Here is a 26,244-nt window from a genome sequence, read left to right as displayed (position 1 = left end):
GGTGGGCATGAAGTTGGACATAAAAGTTGAGCACAATAAAAGAACGAGGAATGTTCCTCTGCACCCTAACTTGGGCGCCAGCTGATCTGCCGGCATACCTGGCGCCCACATCATTTCTTTTTTTTTTTTTGTATTTTTTAAATTTTTATTTAAAAAAATTGGGCCCAAAATTTGGCCCAATTTATGAAGACGAAGCAATCGTCTTATTTTCTTATTCCCTTCGTCAAATACTCCCCATTCCAAATCTTTAAATCCGCAGCCTCCGCCGACCATTCCAAGCCCGGCCACCCCACGCCCGACCCCCTCATCCCACGCCCGACCACACCCGTTGGACCAACTCTGGTCGTCTCCCAAAAATTTCAGATCTGGACGACCGCTCAACCATCACCTCCCTTTGACTGCAACTCCAGATCTGGGAAAGCCATCACCGTCCCTCTGTTTCCATGGATAGGGTGGTGGGTGATGGAGTGATCGGAATGGGTGGTCGGTCGGTGGACGAAGGGCTTGAGCTGGCCGCGGAGAACGTCGTCGCACGAAGCTTTCCGGCAGACATACACCCTCGGCTTGGAGAAGATGAAAGAAGATGTGCATTCCTTAAAATCCCAATTTCATTTACAAAAAATCCACGTAAAAACTTTTAAAAAAAATTAGAAAAAAAACAAAGACACATGGTGCACCAGCTAATTAGCTGGCGCCCAAGTAGGGTGCAAGGGAACAAAATCGTATATATATATATATATATAAATTTTCAATTGTTCAACTATGTTTTTCTATTTCGTTCGCGACCATGGGTTTTAATGATGTAAAAAAAAAAACCACTAAAACCCGGTCACGAACGAAGTGGGAAAACATAGTTGGAACTAAAAATTGATTTTTGTTTTGACATAAATTAAGGGCTAATTGCATTAATATCCTTAATTGTGAAAAGTCTAAAAGTCATAAAACCCCCTAAGAAATATTAATAGGTTAATGCATCCATCAGTTTTGTAAAATGTAGCACATTTCACCTCTATGTTATTAAAACTCGGGCACATTTATACCCTCTCATAAGGGTTTTTACGCTATTTTTTTTAAAATATAAGGTCTAACATGCTATTAATTTTACATAGGGTGTTTTATGTATTTTTGACTTTTCATAGGGGGTGTTGATGCAATTAGCCCCATAAATTAATATGAAGAAAAAAAATTTATCCATTGGACTTTGGTGGGTGGGGGGTGGGTGGAATAGAAAAAGAGTGAAGCAGAAGAAAAATATCTGATGTGATTTGGCGTGAACTATAAAGTCTTGGTTACAAAATAGATTAATATAGAAAAGGTCGGGAGTTTGATTCTCCCTATCAACATCTTTTTGGACTAGTTTGTCATACATGGTTTGCCTAGTGTGGTTTACCTAGCTAATGTAGTTTACAGGTTATTGAGTTAGTCCGAGGGTTTACCCAGTGCGCATCGAAACTAGCGGCTGCGAGTTTCTACGTCACAAAAAAAAAATCATTGCCCTTTATAAAACATGAATTTTAGAGAAATAATAAGAGAAGAAAAATAAGATAATTGGGTAGGTTGAAAAAAAATACTACCCAAGTTATTGGTGAATTAAGTTGGGAAATATATATATATATATATATATATATATGTATTTTTTTATGTATTTTCAAATCAAACAAATTGATAGTGAATTTATCAAACAAATTATGGTGTCACACGCAAAGTGATTCTTTTTGGGAAGCACTCGCGTTGTTTCAAGAAATGGTTGCTAGTGAAGTTAGGCCTGACGAGTTTAGTTTGTCAACTATATATATTAAATGCTACGACAGGGCTAGGAGATATCTCATCAAGCTCGGATATGAGGATGATCCATTCTCATTGAACGCACTAGTTGACATGTATGCAAATAGATATATAGTTGGAGATAGAATCCATTCTAGAAGCAAAGAGATATATGTAAAACTTGAGGAACTGGGACAACTAATATTGGCCAAAGCTGGTTATGTTCCTTTGGTAGAGATTGATCTCCACGATGTCGAAAAGAAAGAAAAGGAAGTTCTTCTTTCATATGATCATAGTGAAAAGCTTGCAGTTGCTTTTGGGCTGATTTCCACCCCAGATGGAGCACCAATCGGGGTGAAAAAAAACGTCCTTCGAATCTGTTTGCACTGCCATACGACATTCAAATTCATCTGTAAAATTGCTTCAAGAGAAATTATTATCAGAGATGTTAACCGGTTCCACCATTTTAGAGATGGATCTATCTCCTGTGGGGATTACTGGTAACATATTTGGAGGCCCGGCCCCATGTAACACTGTTGTGTTGTTAAAAAAACCTCGAGGCGGCGAGCAATTCACCTGTACTGGAATGTATTAAGATTGAGTAAATTAACTATATTTGGTCAAATTTATCTTGAACGCCTACCACAAGGGTACAATGGATCAGCATCGATATGTGCGTTCAAACTTCGGATAAAATCGAAAAAAATCAAAAAAACCAAATACCGAATAGAAAACCGAAATTTAAAATTCAAATATAAATGTTAAAATCGAAATTTATTTGATTCGGTTTTGGATCATGTATCTCAAAACCGAAACGATCGAAAAAACTGAAATTTTATTAAATTAATAATTATATATATATAATTGTTTATATTATCATTTTTAATAATTTTTAGTTGATTGTTGTTTGTTTAATAACTTTGAATTTAAATATTTTACAAAAAAATCATTTAAAAGATAAGATATTATATTTTAAAATATATTTATAATATTAATTAAAATAATTATATCAAAACCGAAATAACCAAACCGATTTAGTAAAAAACCAAACTAAACTGAAGTAAAACGATTCGGATATCGGATTATATATTTTAAAAACCAAAAATCGAAAAAACCAAAATAAAAATCGAAAATCGAACCGAACCAACCAATGAACGTCCTTGATCACCTGCCCTTATTGAATCATTATCAAGGTTCGTTCGACAAGCCAATTTCTCCGAGTTTGGAGATGTAGACATTAATTTGAGATCATTTTGTTTATATGGCTTCTTACCTGCTTTTGACACCCCTACATGGTTAACATATGTGTGGATCAATTTGAAAATACTTCTAGAAATATGAATTTGAGAATCGGAATAAATTGCATATGGACATTCTGTGTAATACTGTGAAGGTTGAAAAACCTTGTGAGAAATTTATGAGATAAAATCTCATGTATTTGTAAATGGACAGTTTAAACACTTAATTGGCTGATGTTTTGTGGTATGGATGCTCCTTATATTGCTGGCTATTCATGAAATCACTGTGATATTAGAGTTCTCAAAATTCTAAAGTTGAAAATGGCATATTCTGAAAATTGTTAAGAAAACACTATTATATTTATTTTCTTCTTCATTTTTTAACACTCGAAAAGATAACTAACTTAAATGTTTCAAACTCGCTCAGCTATTCGTTTAGTTTTGAAACATTGTTGTTCATGTGCACCCTTGATCCTTTTTGGAAAAGTTAAATTTGACATTTATAGCAGCTGTATAAATTTTTTCCCTTCACGAGCCTGAAATTTTAACATGGTGTAGCTAGCTAGTAATCATTTATCAGTGGCTTGAAATCAAAGCCTCTGTCCCTAGCCAAAGGTAAAATATGGATAGGAGACGCTTGTGGTTAACTTCTGCCACCTCTTGTGCCAAATGTATTTCTATGGAGCAAAAAATAGTTTGAAAGCAGAAAAAGTGATTTTATAGGTGAGTTCTTCAACATTGCTTATATCTAACAATGATTGCATATTTGCATTCAAACTGAAAGCACAAGTACGCTAATCTGGCACATGTCTAGTGATTCGAAAATTATGTTGTTCCTATTGGTTGAAATTTTAGTCGTTTGTTAGCATTTCTCGGTAGAACCTTTGGGCGAGTTGCCAGAGAAACAATATTCTTGCTATCGGTGATAATTTTGGTTTTTGGAGTTATTTAAGCTTATTGTTAATTTAACTATTATCATATTGAGAATATTAATATGATGTGGATGGATTTATTCAGGCTTATGACCAGTCTTGTAAATGGCGGGGCGGTCAGTGACCACCTACCGCCTAGGCTGTTGGATTTTTTTTAGCAATTCTTTATAGATAATCATATATAGTCATGTAATGTAATCACAAATAATCATAATTTTTTAGGTAAGATGTGTAATTAAATAATGTTTATGTATAAAAAAGTTTCATAAATATAATACATCTAGACAAGGTGCATATAAATATATAAATACAAACTAACAAGATAATTAATAAAAACTCATCATCATATTAATACTAACAAAGTAATATAATTACTTTTACCATAAAACTAAGTTTAAAATTCAAAGTTTCAATCCACGGCAGACGACGGCTGGTGGTTTGAGGTGTGTGGGCCTAATGGTTGATGGTGAGAACACTTGGAACCAAAAGTGAAAACAAAAAATTTTAAATTGGTTGACTTTGACTAGATTTGACTGGAATGTAAAAATTGTTGACCGTAATTGGCCGCCTAACCCATCGGACAACTTAGGTCCGCCTGAAGAGGCCGCTTAATGCCAAGGCGGTGAGGTCGAGGACCGCTTACCGTCTAGGCACCTGGACCGCCATTTAGAACACTGCTTATGACACATTGTCCATGAAAAATTCCGTTTTCAGTATGGTGCGATGGAGAATGAAATTATGAAACAAGTACATCTGGTTGTGGTATAGCCTCGTCCTCCCTCTCCTTTTGTCTCTCACAAATTTAAATGCATACTGGCGAATACATTGACATTTTCTGTTGTATGAGATCTATTTCATGTCTTGATTTAGGTTCTCTCATTCTTGAAATGGGAGCATTATCGCTTTTACCTGGGGACACAAAATTTGAATCTGTTTCTTTACGTGCTCTTCGTAAGTTATGGAGCATGAGGAGCTCTTTAAATCTTTGGGAAATACACTTGATGTAGAAACTGGGGAGAGTACTCATCTGGAATTGGTGCTGGTGTAGTTTATTACTGATTTCTGTAATTTTTTTCCAACCTTTCTATATATATCAATTGTTAGAGCCTATATATCTTTTCACTCCACCACTTGGTTTAGGTTTTTCATGTAGATTCAATAGGTCGATATTATAAATCCATTATCTTACGCCACACATGTATTCTTTGCCCGCGCGCGTTTGATTCATTTTACGAGTATTTGCTTAAATCCCACATTTTATTTGGGAGAAAGAATTGTGGAAGATGTTTCAGTCTGCTTACCTGGCTGTGCTTAAATATTTTAGACATGGTCCATGGTACTATAGTCAATCAACTTTCCAATCTTAAAACATGTATATTTTTCATGTCTAAAACATATCCCTTCACTGTGTAAGGTAGGTACTAAGGTATAAACTAACCATTTTCCCTAGTTTTCAAGGCACAATTTTATTTGTTCCAATGATATTTTACGCTTAATTCCTAACTTTAAGGATTACCAGATCAGATATCATGTAAAACATTTAATTCTCCTTAGGTACCATGAAGCTGACTTGAGGACAGGAAGAGCAACATACTGGCAACTCACAAGCCTTCAAGCATTTTGGCCTGGTCTCCAGGTCTTCTAGCTCCATCCACCACATATTCAATCATCAATTCCTACAAGAACATAAAATGCTTTCTATGATGGTGATTACAGGTTCTTATTGGGGACGTTGCAGCTGTTAACTCATTACACTAAATTTTTGTATGTATGGCAAAAGTTTGGAGTACTTCCAGAAAGGTATCAATCACCATGTTTTATTTTAATATTATCTATAGTTCTTAAGGTTGCAAGGTGGATGATAAATTTGTTTGATGTATTCATGTCAATTTAGGTACCTATTAGATCATCAAATGTTGCATTCCTATTGAGAAATACTATCATTTTTGCCCAGACTTCGCAGAATAAACATTTTATCTATGTCAAGCAATGAATGGTTTATTCTGTTGTCTTAAATTATATTATAATTTTTCTTTTCACCACATATCAGGAGTGATGGCTTGCACACATGTTGGATTGACCCTGGAACATAAAATTTGGGTGATATGTTGAGAGAGTTGGATCAAATTGATATTACTACTTTTTTTCTCCATTTTTTAAGACTTGGTTACAACCAAATTTAATTCCCTTAGCTTTCACGCATTTAACTAGTAGTGGTCACTGGTCCACAACCCTTATGCTATATTTTTCAAGAAGGCCTGCACTCGGTAAGAGTACAACGTGTATTGACCATTTTAGATGTGTCGCAGACGACTAATAACCAAATGTATTTTTAAAGCATTCTGAAGTCTCTTCACTATATTAACATTCGTAATATTTTTCTCAGTTTCAAATTTTGTTGTCGTCATGCTACCACATGGTATGTTGCTGCATTTCATGATATAATTTTTTGTTGTCATCAGATATTCCTTGGTATCTAGAAGTACGCGAGTCAATTTTTGATTCTCTTAATTTTCACACTCAATCGAAGGTGGCTTTGCTGGCATTTGAGATATCACAACTATGGAGATGGAAGATCATCCGCATAGCTTCTTTATCGCTGAAAGGTTAGCATATATTATATTTCATTTGCCAAGCATAACTGCATAAGATATACGTGATCTTCTCGCCATTATACGAGAAGAAGTTCAACTGCTACATAAATTTTAAGCATATGACTGCAGCAATAAAAATCTAATAAAAGCTTGTGTGGTACACTTTTAGGGTGATTACCTTTGGTACCACTACAAGAAAAAAGGCAAACGACAATGGATATAATCCGTTGTCGTATGGGTTCAAAAACCGTTGTACTTTTCTGTGTTGTCGAAAGTATACCCTACGACAACGGTTTATATCCGTTGTCTTTGAAGGCATACGACAACGGTTATGCAACAGTTTAAATCTGTTATCTTTTGGAATTTACGACAATGGTTTTACAACAGTTTAAATCCGTTGTCTTTTGAGACTTACGACAACGGTTTTAAACCGTTATCTTTAAGCGCGTTTTTTAATGACCATGTTTTTTACAACAGTATTAAATATAACTTGCTCATCGTTCAGTCTCAAAACTAACTCTCCTCTCTCAACATCAACTAACGCTCTACTAGCAGCAAGAAAAGGACGCCCTAAAATCATAGGCACCTCAACATCCTCATCCATGTCAAGAATAACAACATCTACAGGATAAATCAACTTGTCTATCTTGACTAGGACATTCTCTACTACTCTTCTCGGATATTTAATAGAAACATCAGCAAATTTGAGAGATATAGCAGCAGGTTCAATATTCTCTACACCTAATTTTTGAGCAATAAAATATGGCATTAAATTTATGCTCGACCCTAGATCACACAAAACATTATCAAAAGACAGACTTCCAATTTGACAGGGTATAGAAAAACTCCATGGATCTTGCACTTTTGGTGGAAGCTTCTTGTTCAACACCGCCGAGAACTCCTCCTTCATCGTGACTTGCGTAATATCATCCAATTTTTTCTTGTTTTTCAGCAAGTCCTTCAGAAATCTTGCATAATTCGGCATCTGAGCTAAAGCATCTGCAAAAGGTATGTTAATATGCAGTTTCTTGAAGATTTCAAGAAACTTTTTAAATTGAGAATCAAATAACAATTGCTTAGCTCTATGGGGGAAAGGTAAGGTAGAAATATCAACATTATCATTAACTTCAAAATTTGAAGTTTTACCTTTATTACCTGCCTTGGAGGATTTTTCAGTCCGCGCATCCTCCTTGAACTCTCCAATTTTTGGCCCCTCCATCCTATTCTTTTCGTCCATCTGCTGCTCCTCTGACTGTGCTTGAGTCACGACCATGATAGCGTTCACGCCTCTGGGATTTGGTTCAGTGTTACTTGGTAAAGCTCCAGCAGGCCGGGTTGATAATTGGGTTGCGATCTGACTCATCTGAATTTCCAGCTTCTGCAGCATGCTCTTCTGATTCTGCAAGCGAGCCTCAGTACCCGCCACGTACTTCATCATGATCTCCTCAAAACTCGGTTTTTTCTCCTCTTGCTTGGCCTGCCAGTTCTGACTGTAGTTGTTGTTTGAGTTGTATGTCTGCCTTCCTTGATTGCCCATAAATTTCACAGCCTCAACTTCAAACAACTGCTGGCCTTGTTGCATATTCCCTTGTTCTCGATTGATCGACGCTGTTTTCATGAGTGCCACTTGGTGTGTCAGCGCGTCAATCTTCGCATTCAGGGCCATTAAAGCATCGAACTCTAAAACTCCAGCCTTCTTCTCTCTCTTTACATCCGGCCACCCAATGTTACTCTCTGCCATGTTGCCAATGATCTCCCAGGCTTCAGCTGGCGTCTTCCTGAATAAACATCCATTAGCCACAGCATCCAGCATAGATCGAACCGACTGATCGGCTCCATTGTAGAACGTCTGAGTCTGCTGGCTTTGAGATAAGTTATGCTGAGGACACATCCTCAACATCTTCTTGAATCTGGTCCATGCCGCATGTAAAGATTCACCCTCCTTTTGCTTGAATGAGATAATATCTGAAAATAACTTTGTCATCTTCGTAGGAGGAAAATACTTGTTCAAAAAAGTCTAAACAAGTTGGTTCCATGTAGTGATGGAACCCGCAGGCAAATCATCTAGCCACTCAACAGCTTCGCCTTGAAGAGAGAATGGGAATAACCGCAGTCGTGCTGCATCAGATGTTACCCCATTAAATTTGAATGTGTCGCAGATTGACATAAAGCGCTCCAGATGAGCGTAGGGGTCTTCCACAGATGTGCCCCCAAATCTAGCTTGCAATTGGATCAGCTGAATAGTAGAGGGTTTCAGCTCAAAATTGTTCGCCTCAACAGCGGGGCGAACTATGCTAGATCCATATCCTTCAACTGGCGGCCTAATAATATCCCAAACAGTACGGTTGTCCGCCATGTCTTCTTCTGATTCTGATTTTGTTTCAAGTACTAGATTAAGATTCTTCCTTGCTTTCCAGATCTTGCTGAGCGTGCGTTCGATCTCCAAATCAAGTGGTAGAAGCTCCTTAGATCGAATTTTATGCATGGACAACAAGCTAGTACCTGAAAATCACAAAGAACAGAAGAAAATTCTGAATTTTTAATAAAATAAAAAAAACAGTCTAATCTCAAGCGAAATAAAAATTCTGATATCAACACAGTCCCTGGCAACGGCGCCAAAAACTTGACCGGTTGAATCGGTATGATTAAAAATCAACTGGCAAGCGCACCGGGTCAAATTATAATATAGTGGACAAAGGTCCAGATGTCGAACCCACAGGGACGGTATATATATGAATACCAAAATATATTTATTTCTACTTAATCTAGACTAATAAAAAAGAGTGATTCAGATTTTTAAACTAATAATTAAAATTGCAAATAAAATAAACTTAATTAAAACGCAGCATAAATTTGATTTAATTCAAATATGGGAAAAGTTCGATCAAGGACTCACGTAGGTACCAGACAATTCATGTAACAAGCAGTCGATCTAAGACATCAGACCTAATCTTAATTCACGGGAATTTTTCTAATTTGTTCGAAGGACTATTTCTAGAACAATCAAACCTATTCAAATATTGATGAACTAATCTTTCGTAATTCTAACCAAATTTGAATGCATGAATAACTATAAAAATTCAGTTTACACACAAACCGCATAATGAAACCGAATTCTATTTCTAGTCAGTTTTACACTATGTTGAATATCAAAGTGACCAAAATCGAAACCTCCTTTATCGACTTGGAGTCGATTAACATGCAAGCAAATAACTGGCCAAGAAATTTGCAAGACAAATATAAATTCGATAATCAATAAAATCAAATCAAGTCTAAAAATCTCAAATAAACTAACGAGTTTTATACATAAATTGTCTGGCCCAATCACGTGGCCTTGATCGAAAAAGAAAACTACTCAATAAATAAATTCATGATCAAACAAGGTTTTTAATCATGAAAAGTAAAAATAAAATAAAAGAAAAGAATAAGAAAATCTCCCAAGAAGTAGCAGTAGCCACCGCCTCTGCATTGTGTTCTCTCTGCTGCGATCCGAAACCCTTTCTCACGTCTGAATGAGTGCCTTAAATATGCGTATAAAAAGCCCATGAAAGATAGCCCGTAAAATAAGACTTTTTAATTTCCGAAATTCTGATTTTTTTTCTGATTCCCGACGCCTCGCTCGAGCAAGCACAACCTCTCGCTCGAGCGAGAGACTCTCTGTTCCGTAAAATTTCTTGCCCGTATTTCTTGCTCGAGCGAGACACTTTCTGCCCCGAGAAACTAATGCACAGCTTCCTTGCGCGAACGTTTAGCGCTAACCTCATCTCCTCAGTGCGATTGCGCTTCTCCATGTTTGTTTGCACCAAATTGTTGTGCAAACAATTTCGTTTGCACAAACACTAGCGCTAACGCGCTTTTCCCTCCCGTTTGCACAACATGTTGTGCAAACAATTTCGTTTGCACAAGAACGCGCTTCAATCTTCTTTTTTTTTTCTTTTTCTATTTCTTTTCTTTTCTTCTATTTTCTCTTTTTCTCTTTTCTCTTCTCCTCTCTTCAAAACTCTTTTAAATTTCATTTTTCCTACAAATAGAACTCGGAGAATGAAATTCACACAAATGCAATAAAACACAAAATAGTATGAATGCATACAAAATAAACATAAAAATATCACGAACTAATGCATACAAAATGCACTTATCACTAACGTAGCTGACAGTTTCAACATTCGGGAGTACTTGAGGCAATACGAGTATGCATCGGGTCAGCTAATCAACTTTGAGAAATTTGCACTATCATTTAGCCCAAATACTCCCCAGGCGGATATCGATGCAATAAAAGAATTGTTCTCTATACATGTAGTTCAAGGCCATGAGGTGTATCTGGGACTCCCGACTTTCTCGATGCGAAGCAAAAGAGTTCAGTTTGCCTATCTTAAGGAGCGGACGTTAAAAAAGATTTGGGGATGGGGAAACAAAATGTTTTCGGCCGGCGGGAAAGAAGTCTTAGTTAAATCGGTGTTTCAAGCAATACCATCGTACGCCATGTCATGCTTCCGTTTACCAGTCTCAATCTATGAAGAAGTCGAAATGGAATGCGCCAATTTTTGTGGGGCACCGAGAATGGCAGAAAACATACATGCAAGGATGGATTGGGCTTTTGGAATTTAGTTGCTTTTAATCAAGCACTACTTGGTAAAAAAATTTGGAGAATTATTCGGAATCCACAAGCACTGCTATCTCGTGTTCTCAAGGATATATATTTTAAACATGTGGATATCATGGATGCTAATTTTGAGAATAATCCATCTTATGTTTGGCGATCGCTCTTGTGGGGTCGAGAGCTTTTGCGGGCATACTTACATTGGCGTGTTGAAAATGGCCATAATATACGAGATTTTCTAGATAGATGGATTCCGGGTTCCCAATGTTTAACTCAAGCCAATCAGTCAGTGCCAATGCATATGGGGATGAAGGTCAGCGATTTGATAATGGAGGGTCATTGGGATGTAAATGTTTTTACTTCCATATTTGCACCTTATATATCCACTCGTATTTTGAATATACCACTCAACTCAACAGATTCAGAGGACTCGAGATTCTGGAATTTCGATAAGAAGGGTCTTTACATGGTTCGAAGTGGATATCAAGCAGCTTCTCATGCGCTTTTGACACCGTAATCTCAGTCATAATACTCACTACCTAAATGGTGGAAGTTTATTTGGAATATCGTTGTCCCTCCAAAGATTAGAATTTTTTTTTTGGTGGCGATTATCACATGACATTATTCCAGCATCAGAAAATCTGAGACGCCACCACGTTCCATGCGCTGCTTACTGCCAGGTATGTGGTTTCCATCGAGACAACTTTGTACATGCTTTATTTTTATGTCAAAAATCTCGAGATGTTTGGAAACAGACAGATATTTGGCTGATTATTTCCAATGTGAGAGATGTGGATACGTGTGCATTTGGCTACAATTGAATCTGGATAGGAAGAAATTTGAGAGAATGACTACGCTTTCATGGCGGCTGTGGAAAATGAGAATGAAACTGATTTACGGAAAGGAGTTACAAGCTATGGGTGGTCATTTAGGATGGTGTGATACCTTTCTGAAGGAATTTAGAGGAAACTTATTGAAAATGAAACCATGTATACCCGTTTTCAGCAGAAATCCACAAGATACTTGGTGCCCTCCGCCACCGGGAACGATGCAACTAGAGGTGGATGCATGTGTTAATGACAGATTACATCAATATGGAGTGGGTGGCTCACTTAGGAGCAACTCGGGAAATAATACAAGGTTGTGCTTGGATGGAGGTATTTGGATTTGAAAGAGGATTTCAAATTAATGGATTTGAAAATCATTGATTTGAATCCTCCTTTTAATTAAATCCCTTGCTTGGATAAACATAGAATTTCAAAGTGAATTTTAAATCCATTGATTAGAAATATCTTGCTTGGCTAAAAAAATTTAAAAATTTCAAATCTTAGAAAAACATACTATATTATTTTTTATATATTTTGAAATTAAAACAAGTATTATTATTACAAAATAACCATGTTCAATTTAAAACAATATAAATTTAAACCTTATTTATTTTCATTGGATTAAATACTAAATTTACATAATAAACTTTAAACAAAATATTTATGTTTTTCAAAAATACAAATATATAACTTATTATAATATTAAGCTTCAGTTTCTTTTTCATCATACTAGTAACATGAAAAAATATTTTTCGTGCAATAATTCTACAATAAATTCAAATTTAGTAATATATATTAATCAAAAAAATTATATTAACACATATACAATATTCAAAAAATATATTTTTAAATTAAAATAATTATTATATTAACACAATAACCATATGCAACTCAAAATAAAATAAAGTTCATGTCTTATTTATTTAAGTAGACAAGAACATGTATATAAATAAACATTTAACAAAATATTAATATTTTTTTCACAAAGCAAACATATAAAATAGATATATCATTCATCCTCATAAGCCAAAATATCAAATCCAAATTCTAGAATAGTCATGGGTCGTAACACCAAAACATCAACAAAAAAACATCTAATATATAACTTGTTAGTTTCTAAAAAAATACAATAATCACGAGTTAATGAGAAAATGCACCCATTTTATTTTCTTGTCATCCGAAAGTGCTTTTAATAATCTAAAATTTTCATCGTCATCATTCATCAATTTTTGGATCGCCTTAAATCTTTCTGTGTCTGTAAGTCCAGTTATGCTAGAGACAACCTCGTGTATTTTAATACCGCTTGGTCTTTCTTCCTTCTTCTTGCTCGCCATGAACTCTTGAAAATATGTGATGATCATGCCAACAACCTCTACCAAATCATATTTTTTCGCTTTCTTCCTTTTATTGGATGATGAATCCAATGAGTTTCCATAGAAAAATCATCAAGCCCATGAATAGTTGATATTTCTCTTTTCATATTGTTAATTATGCAAGAAATATTTCCTCATTATAACAAAATATAAACCAATAAAATGTAGAAGAACGACATGTAGGATCTGTTTTCTCCCAAGACACTAGTATTTTAGATTAGCATTTTCGGTTTATTTGTGGTTTTCTAGGACTAATGGCCTTAAATCATAAATACAAGAGCAAAACCCAAAAGATCTAGTAAATTCAAGCAGAATGTCATATAATGCAACCTCTTAAAACTACAGGAGATTACCATGGATAACATAATAGGATGACATTTGTGACTTCTGAGCACTCATGACTTCAACCACGTTTGATGTTTATCGAATATCAAAATCTGTGTCCTAAATGTTGCGATATATGCATATATACCGAAAACTAGGACCATTCTCAAATATTCAAAATAACCGAAATCTTGGAACGTCTAAGGATTCTACATTACTAAAAAAGAAAAAAATCATATTGCATTTTTAAAGTAAGCCTATGACAAATGAAATCACAAAAAATGTATTTTTAAGTTCCTATGGAGTCTGTCAATTGAATTATGTCACATCCAAAATCCCAGAAGTTAAAGTTGATGAAAATTTTATATCAGTCATCCATGCCACCCCTAAAAAATCCTAATGCACCAGCTTCATAGAAACACTACACCAATATTATCGTATTCAAGTCCATAAAAGCAAACATGACCGATAATAACAGAGTAACCACTTGTATCTAAGTAAAGCATGACCTCAAATAGCAATTTTCAGTCAATCTGTGTAAACAATCTGCAGGCAGCTGAAAATCAACGTTAAAAAATAATTGGTTCCATTCATTTTCTTAGATCACAACAATGGTAAGATGGCGACAACAAGAGTGGGTACCACAAAGACCAAAAAAGAACAATATTGCAATTGTATTCTAACATGTTCAAAGAATTCCCATCATCGATCAGTTGACAACAAGCCAACCAAAATTAATCAAACATCACTCTATAAGGCTATGAGTATAACCCAGGATGTTAATTGCTAAAAAGTTCTAAGAAAATAACACTCGTTGCTTTTCTTTGTCATAGTCAAGAAACAAAATAATTTTCATAATTTTGCTACCATTTTTTCAGAATTTAATGAAAGAATAAATCAGAACAAAATCCTTGTGAGATTGTAGAAAAAGTACCAGTCGTGAGAATTCTGCACAATACTCCTCGTCGCTTTCCTAGGTCACCTTCAACACACACGAATACATAAATCAAATCACTAATCAGAATCAAACCCAAAAAAAAAAAAAAAAGGAGAAGAAGAAGAATAGCAAAAATTTTGATTCATTCGATCAATATTAAGATTTCATTTGATTTTGATATTACAGACATATTATTTATGAAAATGATCCAAATAGGTTAAGGATGAAGTGACTCACGGTGGCGCACAATAGAGGAAGACGATAGTTTGATCGATGAGATGTCGCCGGCGTGCATGGAGGAGCGGTGCAGAACGAGAAATCTGAAATCACCTAAGTAACGAGTGGATTTCAGATTTGGGAAAAATAAAGCTTAAATCCAAACGTATAAATCTATGGATTTTCAAACCCAAATCCATTGGGTTTTCAAGCAAGCACAAGAGATTTGGGCTAAGGATTGAAATTCAAATCAGCCCAAATCTCTTGTCCCAGGCGGACCCTAATGGTATTTAGGGGTGGCAAATTTTTAAAAAATTTCGACCCATCCCGATTCCCAACCCGTTCTCGTCCCGAATTTTTTCCGTCCCAAACTTTTCCCGAGCCGAGTGTTCGGGATTTTCCCGACCCGATCAATGTCGGGATCGGGATCGGGATAGGCAACCCTTCCCGACGGATTCCCGACCCGACCCGAATATAAAAAAAATATTTTTTAATAATATTTTTTAATTAAAATTTTTTTTTTTAATTTTATGTTTTAATATTAATGTTTTATAATTATATACCATATAATTTTTTTTATATTTATATTTTTTAATATTAACATTGAGTTATAATTTTTTATTTTGTTTTTTTTATTATTATGAATAATTATATGTTTTTTTATTAATCAAGTAGTTGTTTTAGTTTATTTGTAATGTACTAAAAAAATATTTTAGTTTTTTAATTGTTATATATAAAGAAGTTTTAATTTATTTGTAATGTATTAAGAAATTGTTTGATTTTTTTCATAAATTTTTTTCAAAAAAATATTTTCATAGAATTTTTTTTAAAAAAAAATATTATTCGGGATTAACCTCTCCCGATCCGACGGGATCCCGAATATTCGGGTCCCGACACATCTCGGGTGCGGGATCGGGAGAAAAAAAATATCTCAATTCATATCGGGACAGGAATCGGGTAAGGGGGTTACGGGACGGGTTCCGACCCGATTCCACCCCTAATTGTATTTGGAATGCGTATTGACGAACCTTAGTAAATTGAATAGGGAGAGATCAGGGCAATTTATGAGGATTTGAGAGATGCTCATGATAAGGGATTTAGCAGATTTTCGGTGGTTTCTGATTCAATCACTTCGGTGCGAGCAGTCACGGGTGATGATGAAGATTTAACTTATTTCGGATTTATAATTTCACAAATTCGTTCTCTTTTGGTGGAGTCACAAGTCATTTCGTTACATCATGTTAATCGTAAGGCGAATACGGTGGCTCATAAATTGCTTAATTTGATTCTTTGTCCCCTTCCCCCTATGTTTGGGTGACTGGGTCTTTTCCACCATGGGTGGACAACTTGTAATCCTCTCATTTCGCTAATGAAGTTACGAGTTTTGTTGAAAAAAAAACACTCGATATAAATAATTAATACGTGGATATTGAAATATACAAGATAATATTTGACTAAAATCATATATTAAAAAATATATGGTGAAAAAATCAATTTATATTTAAATAAAAAATGAGTAGATCTTTTGTGAGACGGTCTCACGGATCTTTATCCGTGAGATGTGTCAACTCTATCCATATTTATAATAAAAATTAATATTTTTGGCATGAAAATTAATATTTTTTTATGGGTAACCCAAATAAGAGATCCATCTCATAAAATTTAACCCGTGAGATCGTCTCACAAGAGTTTTTGTCATAAATAAGAATTATCAATGTGTTTTTAATGATATACTGAAAAATACAAGTACTAAAAGATTATGGTCTCTAACATCATGAAGTACTAGGTATTTGCACATATCGTTGTGTGTGACAAAAAAGTTAATTTTTTATTAATATTAATTTCAAAAAAATCTAATAAATTTATGGGAACAAAAAATGAATGTTTTTTGGGTTAAAATATTAACAATAAGGAGTAGTTGTAACACCCGGTATTTTTAATTACATAAATCCGCCTGCATAATTAGGATATTTAATTAATTAAATTTATGATTTATGGGTTAAATAATTATGTGAATTATTTATGCATGATTTAATTTATTTCTAAGCATTTAACCCATAATTAGTGATTTTTATGATTTTTAGTATTTTTATTATTTAATCGCGTAGACGGGATCGTGGACGGACGAGATGACAACTTTCTAGCCAAATTATTTTATGAGCCTTTTTGGAGCCTTAAAATATTATTTTGAGTTTTATTATCTCAAAATTTTAAGTATTTAATTTTATTTAATTTTAGGGGTCATTTTTATCCAAAAATTAGTCAAAATATTGACTTTTTAGTATTTTTAAAATTCCCCTAAATTATTATTTCGAGATTTATTTTATGTTATCAGATTTCTAAAGTTTAATTAAGAGTTTAAGTTGTATATTAATTATTTAAAACCTTTTTATTTAATTATTTAACCTATATTCTATTTAACACAAAAATAAATCAACCCTAATCTACCAAACCCTTCTAGCCGATTGTTTTCTCCCCCATCAGCCGTCACTTTCATCCCACCTTCTTCTTCATCGATCTTCAACCCTAGGAACTCCATAGAAGGTCGGTTTCAAGGTTCCAAGCAACCCAAGGTCGCCCCGTCATCCTGAAGTCCTTCCTACGCGTGTTAAATCCATATTTACGGTGAAAGGCATGATTCTTCATTCTCTTTTCTTCTCCATATTAGTATATGCATGTGTGGTCGTGTATACATCAGATTTTCCAAGAATATTTTCAGAAAGTTTCAATTTTGAATGTTGCACCTTGTTCTTGCATTGTTTTGGGTTTCATACTCACGTTTTCTTGCATGGATAGATCATGGCTGCTGCTCCTTAGTTGGATACATGTATCAAGGTCCCTTGGGTCGAGTCAGGTCGGGGCTTGAGGCTAAGGAAGAAAGGAAACGAAGCCTTTCCTTTCTGAAGCTTCTGTCACGCAGGTTTAGGGTTCTGGGGAAGAAGGCTGAGATCTTTTTCCTCAGGCCACTATTTTGGGTAAGGTTGGTTGGGTTAGAACCCCCTTTGAGTTTTCTAAGTTTTTGCAGAAGGTTTCATGGGCTTTCGTGGTCGGAGCTTCGAGGACGAATGGTTTTCCCGCAGCTGCTCGGGTCTGCGCGATAGTGCAGAAGGGCCGGGTTGCAGAGCTTCGTTCTCACTCCATAGTCGACGGTTTGGGCTGGTTATTGGCTTGTTGGAAAGTTCTGGATGTGAGCTAAGTCCTAGGGGTGGCCCTCCAGCCGGTGGGTGGTCGGAGCAAGGCGGTCGTCGGGATTTTCGGTGGCTGCTCACTGTGGCCGAACAGTTTTGGGAAGGGGGGATCGGGCTAGGGTTTTGGCATGTTCCGGGTCGGGTCAGGGGCTCGGGTCGGGTCAGTAAGTTAGTGGGTCGGGTTATGTGGGTCCGGGTCCGGGTTTGGTGGGCCGGGCTCGAGTCTTTTTATTTTTAAAATATTTTATGAATTAATGGGTTATTGAGTCAACTAAATTAAAATAAAATTATTTGGACTCCCAAATAATTTTATTTGAACTTTTAAAATTTTAATTAAGTTAGTCCATTAATTTTATGGGCTTTTGGGCCCATAAAAGTTAATGGGCCAGTCTTTGGGTTTTTGGGCCCAATGGGCCAGTTTAAGTATTATTGGGCTTAGTGTAATTTTAATGGGCTTAATTAATTTAATTGGGCTTAGATTAATTAATTGGGCTTAAAGTTTAAGTTAATGGGCTTGAGTGTAGGGCCAGCAGTCCAGAACCATCCATGAAAAAATTGCATGTGTCCTGATTATATATTTAATTATTTTTATGCATTTAAGTTATTTTAATATTTATATGTTAGTAAGAAAATTAAATTAAATATATATGAAGGACACACAATTTATTTAAGTACATGCATTCATGAAATCAATTTTTATGCTATGATTTAATTTCTATGGTTGAGCAAATAAAATATTTTAGGTGGAAATTGAAGTAGTGTGGTCATTTATGTATGGGCAGTTTCTGCCATTTATGTATGGGCAGTTTTCTGCCATTTATGTATGGGTGGTTCGCCACCAGCCTCGTACGATGGTTTCTTAGACTGATCAGTCGCACTATGGGTCACACTTACGGATAGGACCATTCGATGTTAAGAAAATAAATGCTCAACAACTCAAGTATGTATGTTATGTATTATGTATTTATGTTTATTTAAGTAAGTTATGTTATGTAATTTTTAAGCATGCTCATTCATGTATATGTATGTATTAGTATTAAATTGTTTTAAATTATTTTGAACCCTTGTTAGTATGCATGTTGGGCCTCTAGGCTCACTACACTGATATGGTGCAGGTGAGTACGTAGAGGAGCAGGTTACTCCTACCGGTGGTGAGGACGTATGAGCAGCGCTGCAGTAGCCCCGTGACCGTGACAGCTTCTGAGTCACCGTGCATGATGTCATGTGAAACATTTTATTATATTTTTAGTGGTTGAGGTTTATGGGAATATTTTATTAAATGTTTTAGTGCATGCACATATTTTAATTATTTTATTTATGCAGTATATTTTTAATTCTAGGGTTGACTCAGATGTTTAATTATTTTAAAGAATGCATTTTTTCTTAAGTATTTAATTGTTTATTTATTTAGTCATGTATTTATTTTAAATATTTTATCCTGTGCATATATGTATGGGCATATATGTACATATTTTATTTAGTAGTATATAAAAAAAAAAAAAAAAAAATTTTCCGCATATTTATTTATTATAGAGTTAGGGTCGTTTCAGTTGGTATCAGAGCACGGTCCTTGGAGGGGTCACTACTGCTTTGCGAGCTCAGAAATTCACGCTACCGGTCTGTAAGTTTTAAATGTTTATAGTATGATTTAATTTCTATAATTTAAGTTAGCCTTAAATTTTAAACACTTAGTTATGCAAGGCGATTTACGTAAATAAATATGTGGTGGTGCAGAATGCCTCCCAGACAGGCGAATCGACGTGGGAGACCTCCACATCCACCTCCACCTCCACCGCCACCTCAGCAGCACCCCATGACAGCACTGGAGCAGGCCAGTGCCACGATGATGGCGGGTATTACTGCCTTGCTGGAGCAGCAGGCTGCCCGTCCCAGACTGTCCCACGAGGAGGACGTCGCAGAGAGGTTCCAGAAGAAGGGGCCTAAGGAGTTTGTGGGGACCACCGATCCGTTGGTGGCTGAGGGATGGATTCGCTCTCTTGAGTCCATTTTCGACTATATGGGGATCACAGACGCCGACAGGGTGAGCTGTGCTACGTATATGATGCGAGGCGATGCAGCCCTTTGGTGGGAGGGTGCAGTCAGAGGAGTCCATCTACCTACACTGACGTGGGCTGAGTTCAGGCGTATCTTCTACGCCAAATATTTCACTGAGGATGTGCGCAGTCGCATGATCCGAGAGTTCATGAGTCTCCGTCAGGGGGACAGATCTGTGGTGGAGTACGTGAGCCAGTATGAGAGGGGCTGTCACTTTGTGCCCATGATTGCTGATAGTCCGCAGGAGAAGCTGCGGCAGTTTGTGGAGGGCCTGAAGGCTGAGATCAGGCATGACGTACATATGGCAGACGTCTTTACATATGAGTCTGCAGTCAGCAGGGCCTTGCGTTCCGAGGAGGGACGGAGGGAGATACAGAGAGAGCAGCAGGGTAAGAGGCAGTTTGTGCAGACAGGGTATCAGCGACCATCTTCGCAGCCACCTGCGAAGAAACAGTCTACAGGGCCATCTAAGGGCCCGAATCAGCAGAGGCCTCAGGGGAAGCCACATCAGCAGACTAGGGGCGGGGCCCCTACTCCAGGGAGATATCCAGTGTGTCCGAAGTGCCAGAAGATGCATTTCGGGCAGTGTCTATTGGGAGCAGGAGTCTGCTATCGTTGCAAGGAGCCAGGGCATCAGATTGCCAACTGCCCGCAGAGGCAGAATGTCAGTGGGCGAGTTTATGTGATGCAGGCTGAGGAGGCAGACCCAGATACCTCCTTGATCACCGATATACCTAACCCCTAGAACTTTTTCAATTCTTTGCTTTTGTTTAATTGCGATTATATCTGAATGCCTGTTACATGAGTTTAATTATCAGCATGCTAGAATAAGAATTTTGTTTCTTTGTGATTAGAATTAAGGATTTTAGTGTTTTAACCTTGGGAGCATAGTGGTATGAATTGTTGGGAATCTTCTGCGTGCAGGGAGAATTCTAGTTGGAGGCAACTCCACGTTTGCGTTGCTAGATTCAGGAGCCACGCATTCGTTTATCTCCCGAGATTTTATCAGACGGATAGGCATTTCACCGAAGGTTGTAGACAGTGGTTACGATGTTACCATGCCATCCGGACAGATTATCACTACCACTAGTGTCATCAGGGATCTGGCATTGGAGTTGCAGGGACACTCCATTCGAGCAGATCTAGTGGTTCTTCCATTGACTGGGTTTGACTTGATTTTGGGTATGGACTGGCTATCAGTTAATGGAGCTTCGATTGATTTCCGACGTAGGACAGTGTCAGTGAAGCCAGCAGGAGGTGAGATGTTTACTTTCTTTGCATCTCAGTCTAGCAGTATTCCTCAGATGATATCACTTGTTCGTGCGAGGAAACTGTTGCGCAATGGATGTCAGGGTTTTCTTGCTAGTGTGGTCACTACCTCAGACGTTTCTAGCAGATCTTTATCAGATATAGAGGTGGTACGTGACTATCCAGATGTTTTTCCTGACGATGTTGCAGGAGTTCCACCAGTGAGGGAGGTGGAGTTCAGTATTGAGTTGTTGCCGGATACTGTGCCTATCTCTAAGGCACCGTATCGACTTGCTCCTACAGAGATGAGAGAGTTGAAGGAGCAGATTCAGGAGCTGTTGGAGAAGGGCTTTGTTCGTCCTAGCTTTTCTCCATGGGGAGCTCCAGTGTTGTTTGTGAAGAAGAAGGACGGCAGCATGAGATTGTGCATTGACTACCGAGAGCTCAACAGAGTCACAGTGAAGAATAAGTATCCGCTACCGAGGATAGAGGATTTATTCGATCAGTTGCAGGGAGCTTCGGTATTCTCCAAGATCGATCTGCGATCTGGTTACCATCAGCTGAGAGTCAGAGATTCAGACGTGTCTAAGACTTCCTTTAGGACACGATATGGGCACTATGAGTTCTTGGTGATGCCCTTTGGGTTGACCAATGCTCCAGCAGTTTTTATGGATCTCATGCATCGTGTCTTCCAGCCGTATCTAGATCAGTTTGTCATTGTATTCATTGATGACATATTGATCTACTCGAGAAGCATTGAGGAGCATACACAGCATTTGCATACAGCCTTGCAGACTTTGAGGGAGCATCGACTGTTTGCAAAGTTCAGTAAGTGTGAGTTTTGGTTGGAGCAGGTGGCGTTTCTAGGCCACATTATTTCTAGGGATGGGATTGCAGTGGATCAGTCCAAGGTGCAGGCAGTGAGGGATTTGGGGATTCCAAAGAATGCTTCGGAGATTCGTAGCTTCTTGGGTTTAGCAGGATACTATAGGAAGTTCATCAAGGGTTTTTCCTCTATTGCAGTACCCTTGACTTCCTTGACCAAGAAGAACGCGAAGTATAGTTGGAGTCCAGATTGTCAGAGGAGCTTTGATCAGCTGAAGGATGCACTTACTTCAGCACCGGTGTTAGCTATGACAGTGCCACATGAGGAGTTAGTGGTGTACACCGACGCGTCTAAGTTTGGTTTGGGCGCAGTACTTATGCAGAGTGGCAGAGTCATCGCTTATGCGTCGCGACAGTTGAAGATTCATGAGCAGAACTATCCGACGCATGATTTGGAGCTTGCAGCAGTGGTTTTTGCGTTGAAAATCTGGAGGCACTATCTTTACGGCGAGAAGTGCAAGATTTTCACCGACCACAAGAGCCTCAAGTACTTCTTCACCCAGAAGGAGTTGAACATGAGGCAGCGCAGATGGCTTGAGCTTGTTAAGGACTATGACTGTGACATTAGCTATCATCCGGGTAAGGCTAATGTAGTGGCAGATGCTTTGAGTCGAAAGTCGTCAGTGGTATCATGTTTGACTGTACAGTTACCACTACAGACCGAGATTCAGAGGTTTGGGTTGGAGTGCTATCCGAGCGGCCATGCACCGAGCTTGTCAGTGTTGACGGTGCAGCCCGTTTTGAGAGATCGGATTAGAGAGGGACAGTCCACTGATGAGGAGCTACAGCGATGGAGACAGAGAGATGAGGCCAGAGGTAGTCTCTTGTATACAGTGGAGGATGGCATCGTTCAGTACCGTGGGAGGATGTGGGTATCGAACGTTGATCAGTTGAGAGCCGAGATTCTAGCAGAGGCTCATGCATCTCCGTACTCCATTCACCCCGGAAGTACGAAGATGTACCGAGACTTACAGTTATTGTATTGGTGGCCTGGGATGAAGAGAGACATCGGGAGAGTGGTGTCAGAGTGCTTGACTTGTCAGCAAGTCAAAGCAGAGCATCAGCGTCCAGCAGGACTTCTTAGACCTCTCCCTATTCCGGAATGAAAGTGGGAGAATATTACGATGGACTTTGTGGTTGGCTTACCGAGGAGTACCAGAGGGTGTACAGCGATTTGGGTGATTGTGGATAGACTCACCAAGTCAGCTCATTTCTTGCCGGTAAGGACTACTTACACTTTGACACAGTATGCAGAGCTTTACATCAGAGAGATTGTTAGACTGCATGGCATACCAGTGTCTATTGTATCAGACAGAGATCCGAGGTTCACCTCAGCGTTTTGGAAGAGTCTGCACACAGCTTTGGGGACTAGACTCTTGTTCAGTACAGCTTTTCATCCACAGACAGATGGTCAGTCCGAGAGAGTGATCCAGGTTCTCGAGGATCTTTTGAGAGCTTGTATCATCGATTTTCGAGGATCTTGGGAGACTAGACTGCCATTAGTGGAGTTTACCTATAACAACAGCTTTCAGTCGTCTATAGGTATGGCTCCATATGCAGCACTGTATGGGAGGAGATACAGATCTCCGGTGCATTGGGATGAGGTTGGTGAGCGGATTTTGTTGGGTCCAGAGATTGTGCAGCAGACAGCTGACATTGTGACGCAGATTCGAGACAGGATGAGGACAGCGCAGAGTCGGCAGAAGAGTTATGCGGATGCCAGACGACGCGATTTGGAGTTCGCGGTAGGTGATCACGTATTCTTGAAGGTGTCACCTATGAAGGGAGTAGCGCGTTTTGGGCGGAGAGGCAAGCTTAATCCGAGATACATAGGGCCATTCGAGATCTTGGAGCGAGTTGGCACGTTGGCCTATCGTTTAGCTCTACCACCAGGGCTAGCGGCAGTGCACAACGTTTTCCATGTATCCATGCTTCGGAGATATGTCTCCAATCCGTCGCATGTATTGGATTTCGAGCCCTTACAGTTGCCACCAGATCTTGTTTACGAGGAGAGACCAGTGCGGATCTTGGCTAGAGAGGAGCGGAGGCTTAGGACGCGGGTCATACCGATAGTCAGAGTCCAGTGGCTGAATCACTCGGAGGAGGAAGCTACTTGGGAGACCGAGGAGGATATGAGGACTCGCTACCCGGAGTTGTTCGGGTAAGTACTTTAATTTCGAGGACGAAATTCAATTTAAGGGGGGGAGAATTGTAACACCCGGTATTTTTAATTACATAAATCCGCCTGCATAATTAGGATATTTAATTAATTAAATTTATGATTTATGGGTTAAATAATTATGTGAATTATTTATGCATGATTTAATTTATTTCTAAGCATTTAACCCATAATTAGTGATTTTTATGATTTTTAGTATTTTTATTATTTAATCGCGTAGACGGGACCGTGGACGGACGAGATGACAACTTTCTAGCCAAATTATTTTATGAGCCTTTTTGGAGCCTTAAAATATTATTTTGAGTTTTATTATCTCAAAATTTTAAGTATTTAATTTTATTTAATTTTAGGGGTCATTTTTATCCAAAAATTAGTCAAAATATTGACTTTTTAGTATTTTTAAAATTCCCCTAAATTATTATTTCGAGATTTATTTTATGTTATCAGATTTCTAAAGTTTAATTAAGAGTTTAAGTTGTATATTAATTATTTAAAACCTTTTTATTTAATTATTTAACCTATATTCTATTTAACACAAAAATAAATCAACCCTAATCTACCAAACCCTTCTAGCCGATTGTTTTCTCCCCCATCAGCCGTCACTTTCATCCCACCTTCTTCTTCATCGATCTTCAACCCTAGGAACTCCATAGAAGGTCGGTTTCAAGGTTCCAAGCAACCCAAGGTCGCCCCGTCGTCCTGAAGTCCTTCCTACGCGTGTTAAATCCATATTTACGGTGAAAGGCATGATTCTTCATTCTCTTTTCTTCTCCATATTAGTATATGCATGTGTGGTCGTGTATACATCAGATTTTCCAAGAATATTTTTCAGAAAGTTTCAATTTTGAATGTTGCACCTTGTTCTTGCATTGTTTTGGGTTTCATACTCACGTTTTCTTGCATGGATAGGTCATGGCTGCTGCTCCTTAGTTGGATACATGTATCAAGGTCCCTTGGGTCGATTCAGGTCGGGGCTTGAGGCTAAGGAAGAAAGGAAACGAAGCCTTTCCTTTCTGAAGCTTCTGTCGCGCAGGTTTAGGGTTCTGGGGAAGAAGGCTGAGATCTTTTTCCTCAGGCCACTATTTTGGGTAAGGTCGGTTGGGTTAGAACCCCCTTTGAGTTTTCTAAGTTTTTGCAGAAGGTTTCATGGGCTTTCGTGGTCGGAGCTTCGAGGACGAATGGTTTTCCCGCAGCTGCTCGGGTCTACGCGACAGTGCAGAAGGGCCGGGTTGCAGAGCTTCGTTCTCACTCCATAGTCAACGGTTTGGGCTGGTTCTTGGCTTGTTGGAAAGGTCTGGATGTGAGCTAAGTCCTAGGGGTGGCCCTCCAGCCGGTGGGTGGTCGGAGCAAGGCGGCCGCCGGGATTTTCGGTGGCTGCTCACTGTGGCCGAACAGTTTTGGGAAGGGGGGATCGGGCTAGGGTTTTGGCATGTTCCGGGTCGGGTCAGGGGCTCGGGTCGGGTCAGTAAGTTAGTGGGTCGGGTTATGTGGGTCCGGGTCCGGGTTTGGTGGGCCGGGCTCGAGTCTTTTTATTTTTAAAATATTTTATGAATTAATGGGTTATTGAGTCAACTAAATTAAAATAAAATTATTTGGACTCCCAAATAATTTTATTTGAACTTTTAAAATTTTAATTAAATTAGTACATTAATTTTATGGGCTTTTGGGCCCATAAAAGTTAATGGGCCAGTCTTTGGGTTTTTGGGCCCAATGGGCCAGTTTAAGTGTTATTGGGCTTAGTGTAATTTTAATGGGCTTAATTAATTTAATTGGGCTTAGATTAATTAATTGGGCTTAAAGTTTAAGTTAATGGGCTTGAGTGTAGGGCCAGCAGTCCAGAACCATCCATGAGAAAATTGCATGTGTCCTGATTATATATTTAAT

General features: G+C 38.0%; 1 long non-coding RNA gene and 1 pseudogene across 1 annotated transcript; one reads left to right on the top strand and one right to left on the bottom strand.

The window, feature by feature from the left end:
• The first annotated feature begins 1,743 nt into the window (after nt 1-1,743).
• On the top strand, nt 1,744-6,545 carry LOC140877859 (alpha-mannosidase I MNS5-like; annotated as a pseudogene).
• A 6,382-nt stretch (nt 6,546-12,927) lies between these two features.
• On the bottom strand, nt 12,928-14,941 carry LOC140884159 (uncharacterized). The gene is made up of 2 exons (XR_012150570.1): nt 14,827-14,941; nt 12,928-14,634 (listed from the first exon to the last, which is right to left on the bottom strand). It is a non-coding gene; the product is annotated as an uncharacterized lncRNA (long non-coding RNA).
• Between the last annotated feature and the right edge of the window lie 11,303 nt (nt 14,942-26,244).

The sequence above is a fragment of the Henckelia pumila genome, chromosome 2 (genome assembly GCF_033568475.1).
Source record: "Henckelia pumila isolate YLH828 chromosome 2, ASM3356847v2, whole genome shotgun sequence".
Taxonomy (NCBI): Eukaryota; Viridiplantae; Streptophyta; class Magnoliopsida; order Lamiales; family Gesneriaceae; genus Henckelia; species Henckelia pumila.
The sequence above is the reverse complement of the archived record's forward strand: the minus strand, read 5'-3'. Positions and strand labels throughout refer to the sequence as shown.